The following is a 17,725-nucleotide window of genomic DNA, read 5'->3' as shown; positions in this document are numbered from 1 at the left end:
CATGGTTGAATGAATTGCAAGCACTACAGGACCAAGGACTGAGCCTGTTGAGCACTGTTGCCTACAGACCAGTTATTGGAGGTGGATGTCCCTATATTAAGTGTGCCATCAAAGGGCCACTAAGTTACCCATACAATGATGGTAGCATGAATGCCTAAGTGGGCACTTTGTACATGATGCCTGAGTGGGGAATATAGTCAGATGGCTTGGCTCAGTCCAGGGGGTTGTATGCCCTGATGTCCCCTCACCCATGTCCTTGGTGACTGCCTTGGAAATTACCACCACATTTAACAGTCATGATCCCCGTGTCAGACATCCAAACTGTGTACAAGCAACTGTGTGTAGATCACATATATGTGTGCTGATCAGCTCCATGATGACTGCCCCTATGGCCATACAGATACGGATACTCAGACAAAGTGGTCTACAGTTCTGGTAGCCAGTGCATGCATCACCTCTGTGCAAGGTTATAACAGTTGGCATTATCCAGTCAGCTGGTTTCAGCCAATGGTTTCAGTATGATTTCAAGGTGTTCCCAATGGTGTTAGTAATCCATGACTGATCCCATGTAGGATACATCCTGGGATGTTAGCATGTCAAATAGATGCTGTGTATCCTCCATAGAGAGGCCATTTATGACCTGTTCTGTATGGGACAGGTTGCAGGAATGTCATGTATCACATGTGGTGGGGACAGGGGAGTAAAGGTGACACAGAATATGTGGGACTACAGGTTAGCTATGGGTACAGACCCATTCTATGTGACTTCATTAAGTATGAGTTCACCAACAATCTGGGCCTGTGTTTTGAGGTTGCATATGTAACTACACTGTGCATTGTGGTTCGGCTAATTTTATCACTTACTGTGTCTACACAACATCACAACACTATGTGGTATTTGTAGCTGAGGAGGGTGTGTCACAATTTTGGGGGGGACCCTCACCCCAACTATCACACAGCAATGTCCATCTTCTACTGTACATCCTGATAATAGCAGTTGTCCACCAGGCAGGTCTGCTGTGCCATGAGGAGCCTGTGTTCCTCCTGTCAGGTACAGCCAAGTTCTTGCAGTTGTAATGCTGCTGCCATAATGCATGGGTATACAGCTCTGCATACATGCCATCCCATTATAGGGGGTAGTTGCAGTCAAGCTAAGTAATCCATCCCACATAAATGGTTTTGTTGAAATATATGTCTGTATTGTCTGAAAGTGGGGATTACTGCTGATAGTTTTAATGACACTGATCTGTGGTCAGATTCCACCAGGGAGGACCTCACATTGGGGGGCTGCAGTGGTTACCCATAGTGGTAAACACATGTTGCAATACGTTGGTTCCGCCTGGGGAGATGTCATGGCAATGCTCCAGGACATTGTTGTTAAGGATGTAGACTAATCTTTGGGCAAGTGAGCTGCAGCACAACTGCCACTTAATGCCACCCCACAACATGGTGTACTGATATATCTTGGTTGACACATGAACATACAAATACACACAATGGATGTCTGGATACATGTAGCTGCTCCTGTAGCTATTGCTTGATTATGTGCCCTTCAAATACTGAATTGCACCTGCAGTGTCTCTAGGAAATCACAGTGTTTCACAAAATCTTGATATGTATCTATCCTTAATGAGCATGTATCTCCACCTGCATTACCTTGAACACTGTCATTTTGATGTGTAAAGATGTGGATGGACATGTAGTCTGGTATGGCTGTGGTGCTGTCCAAAGCCTTGAACCACATGTCCTTGACTGCACACATGTCTGCATAATACAGGGTGGGGACATATTCCACAGAGTAGGGTTCACTGTTGCCATACCCACCGTGTAGCAGCATAGCCATGATGTTGTGTAAAGATGGTGTTCTCATTGCCAGCTTTTTCCTGAACAGTGCATCTAAGTTGCATTGTGGGGGTGACATTAGCTGTGGCTGTTATTCCAAATCTCAGGGGTGTGAGATAAACACCATCACTGATGAAGCATTGATGTCTGTTGATCAAGGCATCCCAGGCAGTTATGTAGTAGATCCTCTGACAATGACACCAAACACAAAGGCAATTATTGACTTCCATCAATTTCTGGGTGTAAGGAGCCATCAGCCCAGGTGAGTGTCAACTGCAGCCGTAAGATATGCATATACCTGGAGAGACACAGACTGGCTAACCACAGTTATGTGTCTGCATACAGACCGGTAATGTATGTCCCTAGTTGCACACTCCTGCAGAAGTATGATGTCAACATTATATTTACTGATATCCATTGAAATGCGGCAATGTGTGGTAAGGCCTATTGTTGCAACCCACAGATAGCTATCTGTTACCTGTCCCATATGTAGCCACTCGACACAGACATCAATGTGTCTCACAATGTAATCACCTCTGATGAAGAGGTGTGATGTGTTTTGCCTCAGGTATTTGACCTGTGAGAGAAAGATGGATGCAGTGTTAGGTGTACTGTGCACTCCAGAGGCAAGATGTACTGAGGTGTCTATTTAGCAATGTGTCTGGTAAGGAGCTGCACACATGCAGGTGTGCATGATGTGGGAGTAGGTGGTGTATGATGTGAGCTGTGCATGTTGGCATAATGCTTATTGCCATATGTAATGACTGCTGTTGGAGACACCATGGCAGCAAGGTTTGAAATGGAGTTACATCTGTCACACATTGTGTGTGTCATAGGAGTAGAGGGGCAAGAATACTCCCAACACCTCAGAAGCAGGTCCTGTAAAGGTAGGATCATGCTGCTACACACTTGGGGTTGACAGCCTGATATACAGTGTTTGTAGGCACACCTTGCAGTGAAGATGTGGATGGCTGTGCATGCATAGTGGACTTGTTTAACTTTGCTGACATTACGTTGGCCTCACAAGTGTACGATGCCTGTCAGGCAACTAGACAGCACACTGGTTGTTGTGTGATATGATGTGGGAACAACACGGACATGTGTCGGGTACATAACTGTACAATATGACATGCCTAGGACATGTGGCAGGTGGACATACATTGGCCAAAGGTGGCCAGTCTGCTGCAGTAGGCCTCACAGTCATGTCAAGCAATTATGCACCAGTAATGTGTTGAAGGGCAGGATGCATAATGTGCTGTGAAAGTGTCACCTATGATGGATTACCAGCAGTGTGCCTATTGTTACAGCAAGACACTGCATCTATGTCAATGGACATTGCACATTATATTGTGGTACTACAGCAGTGCTAATAATCCTCCTCTTGTCAGTTCCCTAGTGACATACTGCCAACCCTTTAACAGATGACATAACACATGCAAAAGCCAACTGATTGCCCAGGCTGGTAATCAAGGCATCTACTTGGGAAAAGGGTATGTGAAGCCTACAGAGCCTTTCATGCTGTGGGACAGCTATGTCGATGAACAAACAGGATGTGTCCTACTTGTCATCATGGACTACATAGCACCATTTTGCATGTGATGACAGAAAACATATCAGAGCATGGTATCCTATGTGAGAGTGGTGTTGGTGAGACCAGCATTAATAGGTGCCTGGCACTGGCAATTTGGTGGACTCTCCTGCTTTCTACAGTCTTCACAAGGTAATTGTGTCCTTCCAGTACACACTTTGGTAGTGTCCAACTGCAGAATACCTGTGTGAAGCCCTCACCTTACCTTCAAAGGGTATACATATTACACTTCCCTAACATGCTTGTCTGTGCTCTGTACATACACCTTGGATGACCCTCTTTGTGAAACATGCTGGAAGCAACTGCAAAGCTTAGTTGCACAAAGGGCAACTAGCATGTAGTGCAAAGCAGTGTCTCCAGATGTCTGAGTTGTGACATGAAATGCCATGAAAGGAGTTAGCATGGATACAAGGAGTAACACTGTCATACACCTACTGACACTGGATCATACACTGTTTGTTATGCTCAAGGCCAAATCATAAGTACTGACTCTAACTGCTTGACTCCATTGAGTATTACACTATGCAATGGATGATGGGAATATTACTCACTCCACCTACCATGGCCTGACAAGATGTTTGACAATATTAGGCCAGCAGGCCTTTCTGGAAACTGTGTAGGTTATATACTGAGTGTAATGACAGCTGGTGAGTAGGCAAGTGTCTGACAGTCATAATATGGGAAGATAGCATTGGGAGACCTAATCTGCAATGACACCAGTCACCAGTGGATCTCCCCAGACATCATTGATGGCACCCCTTCTAGCCATTCCCTCTCTGCAGTCAGAGCCACTGTCAGTGCCCTCTGACTGGCTACATTAGCAGGTGAATGCATATCAGGAGCTGTCACTGAATCTCACACAGAATCAGCAGTTAACCAGGATGACTTGTCACACACATTCAGTTGTCTGAGCCACTGACAAATACTGAATGATAAACAACTGCACAATGCTATCCTTTGGAAAGTCATCTACTCCTGGGAAAGATAGTAGAGTCCGCATATATATATATATATATATATATATATATAGGTTTACTATCACAATGCCGACGTGCACTTGCACGGCTATGAAGTATTCGAACAACAGATGTTCGAATACTTCATATTCGACGATGATGTGAGCGAACGTTACCATTGCGAATGGACTGTGCATTCGCAATTCTAACGTTTGCTCATGTGAGGGGATCGCGGTACAGTGCGGTTAGGGAAATACATCCCTTTCCTCACTGTAGTGCGATCTTGGAGTTGGAATATTAAGGTGGGGGGGTGTGGGGGGCGCAGGGTGCAGGGGGGCTTGCCCCCCTGCATAACTGTGAGTTTAGGCTAGGTAGGTAGGTAGTTACTGGACGGGTGGGAGTGCTGTGTATTGCCGTAAATGTTGCGAGCGACATTTTCGACAATACACAGCTGTTTTCGACTTTAGGTTAATTTGGAAATGTTCATTTCCGATGTATAAATTTGAAAATGCAGACACATTTTTTTCTGATTTTCGAATTTATGATAGTAAACCATATATATATATATATATATATATATATATATATATATAGTTTACTATCATTATTTCAAATGGCAAAACATTTGTTGTTCGAAATAACGAAAAGTTAAACCGAAACCAAACTTTTCGAACGTACACAATGTCACCCCAAATGATCAACACATTTGAGTCAACATTGTCGCCGAAAGTGTCATGTGATAGCAGTATAGGAGCTGATGTAAATCAAACTCCTATATGACATATCACGTTTTTGCAGGGGGGTAAGCCCCCCTGCACCCCCTGTGAGGGGCTGTGCCCCCCCACACCCCCTGCTACTATAACTCTGAGATCAAACTACAGTGGGGATATGGCTGAATTTCCAATCCCCACTGTACCGCGATCTCTGTACATATAGTTGAACACACTTATGCGAATACAGTACTGCATTCGTATAAGTGTGTTTGATTATCCAATATACTTTACATTTTGTACACGACATTCTGATTTTTGACAGCATAACTGCCGACAGAATGTCGTTCAAACATTGGCCCTTCCAGTTTTGCTTTGAACGTCAACCCTACTCTTCTCTGTTTTCACCAATAATCTAACCTCTGCCACCAAACATGGCACACTCATACAATACGCAGATGACTCGTTTATATATATATATATATATATATATATATATATATATATATATATATATATATATATATATATACACACACACACACATATAAATAACCGTGTGTGTGTGTGTGTGTGTGTGTGTGTGTGTGTGTGTGTGTGTGTGTATAAGAATAAGGAGCATCCATTTAAAAAAAAAAAGGAAAAAAAAAACAAAAAGCGATAGACTTTAAAATCATTCAAAAATTATTAGTAACAAAATGACAGATACTTGATCTTTGTGAAGAGGTCTCAGAGATAAAAAAATAATGTGATGGAAATCCATATGGTATTTGAATGATATCAAGCAGACCTGTAACTAAAAATGCATTATTTTTATCCTTTGTTAACTGTGTGGGTAGACAAATCTGAGAAATGTTTTCATCCATGATGAAGGACAATGTTTCATTTAAAACTGCATACATAAACTGAACTAGCAAAGCAAAGTAGGAAAAAAGCATGAGAAAACTTTGCAGGGGGATTCATGAAAGCCTACATGAAAAGTTTTAGATTCAGTAAACTCTGCATAGCGGCATGCAGTGGCATGCACTCGCATGCAAATACAGAAACTTTTGTCACATGCAATTACAGCATAAGTAGCTTAATTTTATACTAATGAAGCAAACCAACATAGTGGAGTGATTCAACAACCTCTAAAGCAACTGTGTAGGCTATGTGTTCATGGTCGTGTATTTTAAAAATTTTTGAATACAGACATATAAAGGAGTATACAGAAAAACAAGATCAAGTTAAAATCTCTTAAAATTTGTACAGAACTGACCTCAACATGTAACCACACACATTATGACCCATTTACACACTGTGGATGCAAGAATATCAGAGCTACAAAATAAAAAATGCACTTTTAAGGGCTATGACATAAATGCATCTTTGCTCCCCCACCCCTGAAAGAAAATCCCCTGGATTTAAGAAAATCCATTTTGGCACCTTACAGAACCTACACGGAATGTAACCATGTACACAGCCATAGTTCCTCCATGGCAACACACCATGCATATTAATCATGGCATGCTGCTGAGGGAGAGCATAGGAACAGGGATATTGTATGTCCAAAAACACACCTCAGGGTAAGGTATCACCTAGCAAATAACTGTAGCAAAACCAAAAGAAAGAAAGGTGAATACTCCACGACAATCGAAGCAAACCAGAAAGATAGCCAATTCATATGACAATAAATCACCAAGTATGTCTGATAAGAACAACCTCTTTATTCATGTAAATAGGTATATGCATGTAAATAGGTATATAAAAATATACAAATATAAAGATGCATAGGCAAAAACATATACTTATAAGTATGTATACATATAAACTCTATAATACCTATGCAACCAAAATATCATAGAGGCTATCTACTTAAAGGGGGGTTTGTCTCGAAGGGGGGTTCAGGAACACCACTATAGCCTCATTATAATATCAAGGTATCCATATTTAATGCTTCAGTGGTTTATCTAAAAGAAATGGCTTCAATGTAAACCTATCATTCAAGCCATGTCCTTTATCTGCAGATAACCTAATTATCCATTTGGCTTCCTCTTTTTCAGTATAATTGCTAATATTCCATAGCCTTTCTGTGACATATATAAATTCCAAAACCATAAACCTGAAGGTGTGTATTGTATCATTTTGTAAAACATGATTGGCTAGGGCATTGCATTCATTCTCTCGATTGATGGCATATATGTGTTCCCTAATCCGTTCCCTTAATGTTCTATTCGTTTTGCCAACATAGAAACATTTGCATTTATTACAGAGAGCTAAATAAACCACATTTCTTGATTTACAATCAGCATAATGGCTAAACTCATACTTGATACCTGTATCTGGATGTTCGCAACCATTAGTGTTCATAATAAAACCACATTGATTGCAGCTACGACATGCATAGGTTCCCTTCCTAGAGGAGGTTAATCTATTTTTTCCTCTCTTCTCATAGCAGAGCAGCCTTTTTAATGACTTGGTGTTTCTATAACTAAAACTAGGGTTAGTACTACCAATCTTTTTATACTATCATCCAATTTAGTATCCCCCAATGTTTCTTAATAACATCTACTATAGAACTATTACTATTCGTGTAGGGAATAACTACTCTTCTCTTCACTTGTCTATTCTTTCTATGTTCTATCCATGTTTCATTACTTCTCTTAATATACGGTAAACCTACTTGATCATGTTCTATCTCTTGTAATGCTTTAAGGTCTTTCCTGTGATAACCTCTCTCTATGAACTCTTGCTCCATGCCTTCAATTGCACCAAGATACACAGAGTCATTGCTTATTAAGTGAGAGTAGCGCATAGCTTGATTCCTAACTATATTCCTGTGTATATGTGGGGGGTGCATACTATCCCTGTGCAGGATAGCATTCCTCCTACATGGTTTTCTATAAATCTCTGTGGTAATTGCCCCCTTCTCTTTTAACAACAGAACATCCAAGAATTCTAGCTTGTGTTGAGATTTCTCACTAGTCAATGTCAGAAAAGTCGTCGTACCATTGATGTATGTAATAAACTCTTCCAAAATATCTAATTCACCTCCCCATATCAAAAAAAAACATCATCCACAAACCTTTTGTAGTATTTAATATATTTTGAGTATATCATATGTTCCAGGATGTATGTAGACTCCCAATATGCCAACACCAAGTTGGCATAGGAATTGGCACATGGTGTGCCCATCGCTACTCCTGTTGTCTGTAGATAATAGTTCCCATTAAAAGTGAACACGTTATATGTAAGGACTAGTTCCATTAACATGGTAATCTTCATGATATGACTGTTGGTCATCCCTTTTTGTATTAAATATAACCTCAAAAAATCTACACCTACATCATTCGGTATGCTAGTGAACAATGATTTTACATCTAGCGTCACATTATAATCCAAATCATTTAGTCTCCTATCAAAGTTGTACGGTGCTAAAGTTTCTAAAAATTGTTGTGTATCACGTAAAATAGAAGCAGTAGTATCTACTACAGGTCTCAGTTGTTTTTCTAAATAAATTGACATACTTTCTGTTAACTAACCCTTACCGGAAACTATGGGTCTGAGAGGAGGTTTATTCAATGATTTATGTATTTTTGGAAGGCCTCTAAACATTGGTACTAATGGTTTCTCAATCAAGAAATATCTGTATATATTGTTATCAATAACATTACACATCAACATATCATAGAGGTCTGCATGTGCAGTTCTAATAATCCTATCTAAATCTGACATCGTAAGCTTCCTATAGGTTGTAATATCTGACAGCATTTCAGTAATGGTGCCATTATAATAACTGCTATCTAATAACACTGTGGCACCCCCTTTATCTGCTGGTCTTATAACTATATCAGCATTATTTTGTAAAGCATTCAATGCCAACTTCTCATCTTTAGTTAAATTAAAAAATTCAAGTTTCAACTTATTAGTGTTATTTTGAAACAATGCAATTAAATCATTAGTGCACGCTTTCTCAAAACTCTCTAATAGTGGATGTAAACTAGGCACATATGTCGATGGTTTCCTAAAGTTGAGAACATTATCTTCATTTACTGTGCTGTTACCATATTGCATGCCTAATGCTACATTCCTGGTAAAATATCTAACATCTACAACCAAATCACTCACATCTATGCTCTGTGATGGGATAAATGACAATCCCTTATTTAAAACAGATTTCTCCCATTCAGTCAATATATACTGTGAAAGATTTATGACTAAGTCCTTTGTATGGGTTTTAATGTCTTCTTTTGAAATTCGAACTGCTCGTCCGATGTTTTCCTTTTCCTGCCCTTGTATTGTGGGCTCCATGTCTGCCGACTGGCTGCTCAAAAGGGTAGTGGAAAATGGAGACCAGTTACTTCATTATCCCTCTATAGCGGAGCCTGTTTTATTATCTGTGGCATTTTCCTATGCACAACTTGCTCGTTCTGTGCTCCATAATTGTGTAGATCATTAACTGAAACTTCAGATGAGCGTGCTTCAATCCGCACTTCATTTTCAGCTCTAGCAGGAGGAAATGATGTCATACTACCGGAAACCGGAGGGATTGAAGAGTCAAGGCACTCATTCGATGGTTGTGCTATGCTAGTAGTTGTCACTGCGTTATTAGGTCGAGTTGATTCCCTCGGCCAAGAAAAGACGTTCCCCTTAGAGAAATCAAGGCAATCTCTCTCTAATTTTCTTGTTTTAGCCAGTAACAATCTATTGTCCAAAGCAGTTAGAGAAGTCGCTAAATCTGCAAGAAAATCATCTCTTTGTGTGTGTGTGTTAAAACAGAAGTTAGCCGTTGCTCTAGATCTAGCGCTTCATTATGAAGCTCTTCTTCAATAATATTATACTGCTCTGTAAGGAACTTCATGTAACTGTAGCTCATTTCTAGATTCAGCTGTTGCCACTTGGAAAGCAACTCAGAGTAAACGGAGCCAAAAGTTGGCATTTTTAGGATTCAAAGCCCTCTAGGAACAATTTTGAATGAAATGCAAGCTTCCATGTGTTTTTGTTTTGCCACTGAGTGTTCTTGATTTTACTCAGAACATCTTTTAACTTCCTCATTAGCTGCAAAGCATTAATTTGTATTGTCTGACCTTTTTGAGTTATAGCTGCTTTAGTTAGTTCAGCATATGAAAGTCTTAATGATGGATTACCATCCATAGACAGTCGTTGTTTAAAACTAACTGACTCAGTATCTGTAGCAATAGTTCCATTCAATGTCAGCATGGTTTCTTCTGTCATGTCCCCTGGTGTGATCAAAAGCCAATAAATATTGTATGTCCAAAAACACACCTCAGGGTAAGGTATCACCTAACAAATAACTGTAGCAAAACCAAAAGAAAGAAAGGTGAATACTCCACGACAATCGAAGCAAACCAGAAGGATAGCCAATTCATATGACAATAAATCCACAAGTATGTGTGAAAAGAACGACCTCTTTATTCAAGAAAGTAAGCGCTTTTGTGTCTCCCTGGATGCTTCCTCAGACTTAAAATAAACTCCAACATTCAAAATCACTTAAATATCACATTACTATCATAAAAACTAATAAAATGTCTCATATCAGACACCTGACAAAATGAGGCGGCATCCTTTAGATTATATACCTATTTACATACATTTTCTATAGTTTTAGATACACTGTTTTTATTTTTATAGTTATTATTTATCTAGAAGTGACATATGTGAAGGTTTTTTATGAATATATGACTTTAATTGCAGACAAGCTATATTTTTAAGGATGTCGCCTCATTTTGTCAGGTGTCTGATATGAGAAATTTTATTGGTTTTTATGATAGTAATGTGATATTTAAGTGATTTTGAATGTTGGAGTTTATTTTAAGTCTGAGGAAGCATCCAGGGAGACGCAAAAGCGCTTACTTTCTTGAATAAAGAGGTTGTTCTTTTCACACATACTTGTGGATTTATTGTCATATGAATTGGCTATCCTTCTGGTTTGCTTCGATTGTCATGGAGTATTCACCTTTCTTTCTTTTGGTTTTGCTATAGGAACAGGGATATTGAATCCATGTAGAAGTGTAGAGGCCACCTGTGGTTGTGGATGCCAGGTCAGATGTTATGCACAGGGTGAGGCTCCCTGTAATGTTCCCCACTAATGTTGAAATGCTGTGAGTTGGATGAAATGTGTAATATTTTATTGTTATGAATTATTATTTTTTTCCTCTCTGTATTTTTGCACAGCACAGAACGCAGCAATGCTAAGCTGTAGTGGCATATAGATAGCTCCCACCTGCTACACATCTAAAAATAGAAACTTGATATAATTAATTATAATTACATAAGGATTTTTTTATTGTTATTTGAGCAGCGCAGACTGCCGCAGAGCAGAGCAGTGCTCAAACATACAAAGCCGACAGTTGCCAGGCGTCTAAAAATAGAAACTGGATGTAATTATTTATTTAGGGGTCTATTTAAGCATGTTTGTGTGGCACCATGGTGCTTAGCATTTCTAACAGGTAGCCCAGTAGTATATGTGAAGGTATACTAGTTTTGACAATATCCAAGTAGCTAAATGAGTAGTGACAGCCTAATGCTTAGCAGGTCTTGGGTTCAAGTCTGTAACAGTCATAAGATGTCTGCAGTTTAATTTATTATATTAAGAACACTCCAAAGACTGAGGATGCAAACAACTCCAGTAGATGTACAGCCACAAAAAATCCCAAATGAATAAAACACAGGCACTTCTGGTATTTAACACCAATAGTTTATTATGTACATTTTCATCACAACACTTCATCAGAAATGAACACTGGAACTAAAATCACACCCCTATTTCTATCTGCATTCAAACGGAGTAGCCTCAAAGCTATTAACAGCTTAAAGAAAATTTAAAGAGAACAAAAACAAAAGCATATTACACTCCATGCAAGCACAGCACTGAAGTAAACTGTCATGTGTTCTCATTTAAAAACATGTATAAATCTATATCATCATCATCATCTTCTTTTGGCTGTTCCCGTTGGGGGTCGCCACAGTGGATCATCTGTTTCCCTTTCTTCCTGTCCTCTGCATCTTGCTCTGTCACACCAACCACCTGCATGTCCTCTCTCACCACATCCATAAACCTTATCTTAGGCTTTCCTCTTTTCCTGTTACCTGGTAGCTTCATCCTTAGCATCTTTTTCCCAATATACTCAGCATCCCTCCTCAGCACATGTCCAAACCAACGTAATTTGCCTCTCTGGCTTTGTCTCCAAACCTTCCAACTTGGGCTGACCCTCTAATATACTTATTCCTAATCCTGTCTACCCTTGTCACCCCCAGTGCAAATCTTAACATCTTTAATTCTGCCGCATCCAGCTCTAACTCCTGCCTTTTTGTCAATGCCACTGTCTGCAACCCATATAACATAGCTGGTCTCACTACCCTCTTGTAGACCTTCCCTTTCACTCTTACTGGTACTCGTCTGTCACAAATCACTCCTGACACTCTTCTCCACCCATGCTATCCTACCTGTACTCTCTTCTTCACCTCTCTTCCACACTCACCACTACTCTGAACTATTGATCCCAAGTATTTAAACTCATCCACCTTCACCACCTCTACTCCTTGCATCCTCACCCCTCCTCTATCCTCCCTCTCATTCACACATACATATATTCTGTCTTAGTCCTGCTGACCTTCATTCCTCTTCTCTCTAGAGCATATCCCCATCTCTCCAGGGTCTCCTCCACCTGTTCCCTACTCTCACTACAGATCACAATGTCATCTGCAAACATCATAGTCCACGGGACTCTTGTCTGATCTCGTCTGTCAACCTGTCCATCACCATTGCAAATAAGAAAGGTCTCAGAGCTGATCCTTGATGTAATCCCACCGCCACCTTAAACACATCTGTAACTCCCACAGCAGGCCTCACCGCTGTCACACTACCCTCGTACATATCCTGTACAACTCTTACATACTTCTCTGACACTCCTAATTTCCTCATACAATACCACAACATCTCTTTAGGCACCCTGTCATATGCTTTCTCTAAGTCTGCAAAAACACAATGCAACTTCTTCTGACCTTCTCTGTACTTCTCCATCAACACTCTCAGAGCAAACATTGCATTTCCCGGCATGAAACCATACTGCTAATCACTAATCATTATGTCCCTTCTTAACCTAGCCTCCACTACTCTTTCCCATAACTTCATGCTGTGACTGATCAATTTAATCCCTCTGTAGTAACTACAGAGGGATTAAATTGACTGATCAATTTAATCCCTCTGTAGTTACTACAGCTCTGCACATCACCCTTATTCTTACAAATCGGTACCAAAACACTTTTTCTCCATTCCTCAGGCATCCTCTCACTTTCTAAGATTTCATTAAACAATCTGGTTAGAAACTCCACTGCCATTTCACCTAAACACCTCCATGCTTCCACAGGTATGTCATCTGGACCAACAGCCTTTCCATTCTTCATCCTCTTCATAGCTATCCTTACTTCCTCCTTGCTAATCCATTGCACTTCATGATTCACTATCCCCACATCATCCAACCTTCTCTCCCTCTCATTCTCTTCATTCATCAACCCCTCAAAGTATTTTTTCCATCTGCTCAACACAGTCTCTTTGCTTGTGAGTATGTTTCCCTCATTATCCTTTATCCCCTTTACCTGTTGCACATCTTTCCTAGCTAGGTCCCTCTGTCTAGCCAATCGGTACAGGTCCTTTTCTATCTCCTTAGTGTCCAACCTTTCATACAGCTCTTCATATGTCTTATCCTTAGCCTTCACCACCTCTCTCTTTGCCATGCACCTCATCTCCTTAAACTCCTGTCTACTTTCTTCAACTCTCTGACAATCCCACTTCTTCTTTGACAACCTCTTTCTCTGTATACTCTCCTGTACTTCCTCATTCCACCACTTTGTCTCCTTGTCATCCTTCCTTTGTCCAGATGTCATACCAAGCACCTTTCTAGCTGTCTCCCTTACTAGCTCTGCTGTAGTTACCCAGCTATTTGGTAACTCTTCACTGCCACCCAGTGCCTGTCTTAACTCTTTCCTGAGCTCCACCTCACAATTACCCTTTTTCAATTTCCACCATTTGATCCTTGGTGCTGCCCTCACACTCATCCTCCTCTTCTTGATCACCAACGTCATCCTACAAACCACCATCCTATGCTGCCTAACTACACTTTCCCGGTCACCACTTTACAGTCTCCATTCTCCTTCAAACTGGCCCTCCTACATAAGATATAATCCACCTGTGTGCATCTTCCTCCACTCTTGTATGTCACCCTATGATCCTCCCTCTTGTTAAAATATGTATTCACCACAGCCATACCCATCTTTGTCACAAAATTCACTACCATCTGACCTTCTGCATTCCTTTGCTTAACACCATACCTACCCATCACCCATAAACCTTATTATCCTAAATATTACTGTCTAAAATTTATAACAATTTTATTAAAATGTTATTAAAACTGTAAAAACTATTGTTTTATAAAACTTATATAAATATTGCACAATCTACACATTACATTGTTGCAGCCCTTAACTTCAGGACAGGTAGAAGGGAAACATTCTCATTTAATCCAGGTTCCCTGCAGGCTTCAAGGATAACCTACAAATATAACTCATGGTACTCAATTTGTGTCTCCCATTGACCACCTCTCACATCACAGGGAATTTCTTCTAACACATAAAAAGAAAAAACAGCCTGCTCACAAACCAAAGTGAGTTTATATAGGGGTGTTGTTAACATTTTGGTTAAGAATGTCCCTAGTGTGCTCATATATTCTTCTCTTCAGCTTTCTCTCCATTTTACCAATATAAAAAGTGGGACAGGACCCACATTTAGCTATATATACCAGACCCATAGATTCACACGAGGAATGGCTGGTCACAGCTATGCATTTGCTGCGTGCTTCAGCAGTCACCGCTTCACTTTGTGCTATCAGAGGGCACTGGGGGCATCTACCACATTTGTATGTCCTTAATTTATAATGATTAGTCCCATTTGAAAAAAATCCTTTCTATCAAATTTTTAATATTCAGGCCCTTTCTAAAAGTACAAGTGAGGGAAGTATCCTTCACGCCTCTAAGGTCTGACAACTGGGAGAATCTACCCCATTTGTTATTCAAAATGTCTCTAATAACAATAGCATCCCCACTAAAATCAGTGGTAAAGGAAGACTCAGAGTTCTTACTTACAAGTGCAGTATTAGTATTTGGCCCAGTGGATCCTTCTACCACCAAGCTGTCCATCCCTATTATAGGGCAAAATCTACTTTGCCTGCCCTCTTTTACTTCCTTAGCCAACTGTTCTATCAATCTACTAGGATAACCCTCTCAGTGAACATTTCTTTTAACTTCAGTACCTCCAAGTCAAAGTCACTGTCCTCGGAGGTCATGCAACTAGCTCTCACCAGCTGATCTTTCATTATACCTTTTTTCTGACTAAAGGCGTGGGCACTTTTCAAGTGGAGGAAAGAGTTGGAGTATGTCTTTTTTATAATGATTTTTGATTTAAAGCCAGTTGGTGTTTTCTTGAAAGTTATATCCAACTAGTTCTCTAGCACAATGATGGGTGAACCTCGAAAAACTAGTGCTCTTGGAAATGTAATCCAAAAATTCCTTCAGTCTGTCCTCTGTGTCCTTCCAAAAGATGACTATGTCATCCAAGAACTGCCTATAGATGACCCAACAATCTTTATACAAAGACTCCAAAACATATTGTCACTCCAAGTACATAAGTACAAGGTTAGCATAAATTGGGGTGCATCAAGTGCCCATAGCAACCCCACTAATTTAATGGAAAAATTCCCCCTCGAAGAACAAAAAATTGTTAAGAACTAGATCCATCAACTCAACACATGTCCGAAATTCATTGAAAGATAAACCACCACAATCATTAATTACCACCTCAAACCAAACCAAACAAATATTGCATGGAATACATCCAACTAGATCAACTATGTCTCTGGTGATAAACAACAATTGCGGATGTAGAAATTCAGACTTAATACACCTTAGCATGTCCCATGGGTCCCTTAAAACAAACTGGTCTCATTGGGGATATGTTTTAACTTTACATCAAGGTATTTTGCTAAGGGGGCAGTAATGGATCCTTCAGCCATTGCTATGGGCCTAAGTGGGGGGTTATTTGTGTCCTTATGTACTTTGGGTATCCCAAATATGGAGGGAAGCTGGGGTTTGTCACTGGTTAAAAATTCAAGAGTATCTATATCAATCAAACCTTCAAGCATTAGGTCATTCAAAGCTAAATGGATCTGTTGATGAGCAATATTGATTTCATTCTTGGATGCCCTATTATACTTTTCTGGTTCCTCAAGAATGTCTAATATTTTTGCATCATAAATGGTGGTGTCCATGAAAACCATGCCCACTCCCTTATCTGGTTTCATAACCCTTACATATTTATTGTGCCTAATGTTTTTCAATAGGTTATACTCCTCAGTAGTAAGATTAGGTGAAAATCTGTTGTTCAGTATAGCTCTCCTAAGTTATTTCTCCACCATCAAATCAAAATATTTCAACTGAGGGTGGAGGGGGGTTCAAAGTGCTTTTTCTCTTAAGACCTTCATGGATCAATTTATGTTCTGCTTCACCCATCATTATTTCAAATTTTAAGATCAATAATTACTTTACTAATGTCCGACTTCCACTTGGGGACAAAATTGAATCCCTTAGAAAATAGTGAGATACAAGTCTCATTAATATCCAGGCTACTGTAAATAAATATGTTGTATCCCCTGTAGGTACTTATAGGCCCCTGTTGAGTAAAAAACTGAAGGTTTAAGGCTGGTGTTTCATTTATTATTTCCTATTGCCTTTCCCCCCTGGTCCAACCCATATTTTTGCCCCTGTTGTTGCCCCTGCCCCCTCCAGTAATAACTGTTGGAATATTTGTTCTGGAGCCTCTTGGACCTCCTGAGGGGTGGGTATTCCACAGGGTCCTGGTAGTTTAAACTAACTTCACCTTGAGACAATTCAGTTTCTTGTTGATCCCAGTCATCTCTAGGGCTAGTGTCCTCTTTATAATTAAACGTCAATCAATTTGAAAGTGGGTCAGCAACCCGGCTAGGTTTAGGATAACTCCTTTTTCCTTGTACTCAATCAAATCCTTGTCAATTTTCCTCTTTTTTCTCAAAAAATTCATTACATTTTTGGTCAACCGTTACTCTAATATCCATATATTGCTTCCGGTATTCATTTTCTTTAAATAATAAATCTTCAGTAATTTTCCGGTTGACAATTTCTATCTGCTTAAAAATATCTCTTAAAATAGACTCATTGTTCTTAATGATGACTTGCATTACTTCAAAACCAGCTCTATCAAAAATATGCAACAAATTTTGGTGAAAAACTGGACCATCAACAACATTGTTGTGAAATTTCCAAAGCCTAAGACCCTTAGGCACAATTCCCAGTTTTAAACATTCATTAAGATAAATATTATCAAGATTTAAGGAACGGTGTTTAAGCATAAGCATTTGCAAAAAAAATAACATTGTTAGCATATGTTGCATTACTACATACAGTCAAATCTTCAGTGTTAACAGCTGTAAAGTCAAAGCGTCTTTCAAGCCACACATTAAAGTCACTAGAATTCATAGTTAAGTTAACATTACAACAGTCACCTTGTAAGCTAGTTTGTTTAGTCCCAGCTTGAAAGTTGAC

Source organism: Protopterus annectens, chromosome 3.part0, assembly GCF_019279795.1.
Source record: "Protopterus annectens isolate FY-2018-M chromosome 3.part0, PAN1.0, whole genome shotgun sequence".
Lineage (NCBI taxonomy): Eukaryota > Metazoa > Chordata > Ceratodontiformes > Protopteridae > Protopterus > Protopterus annectens.
Note: the sequence above shows the minus strand (reverse complement) of the source record.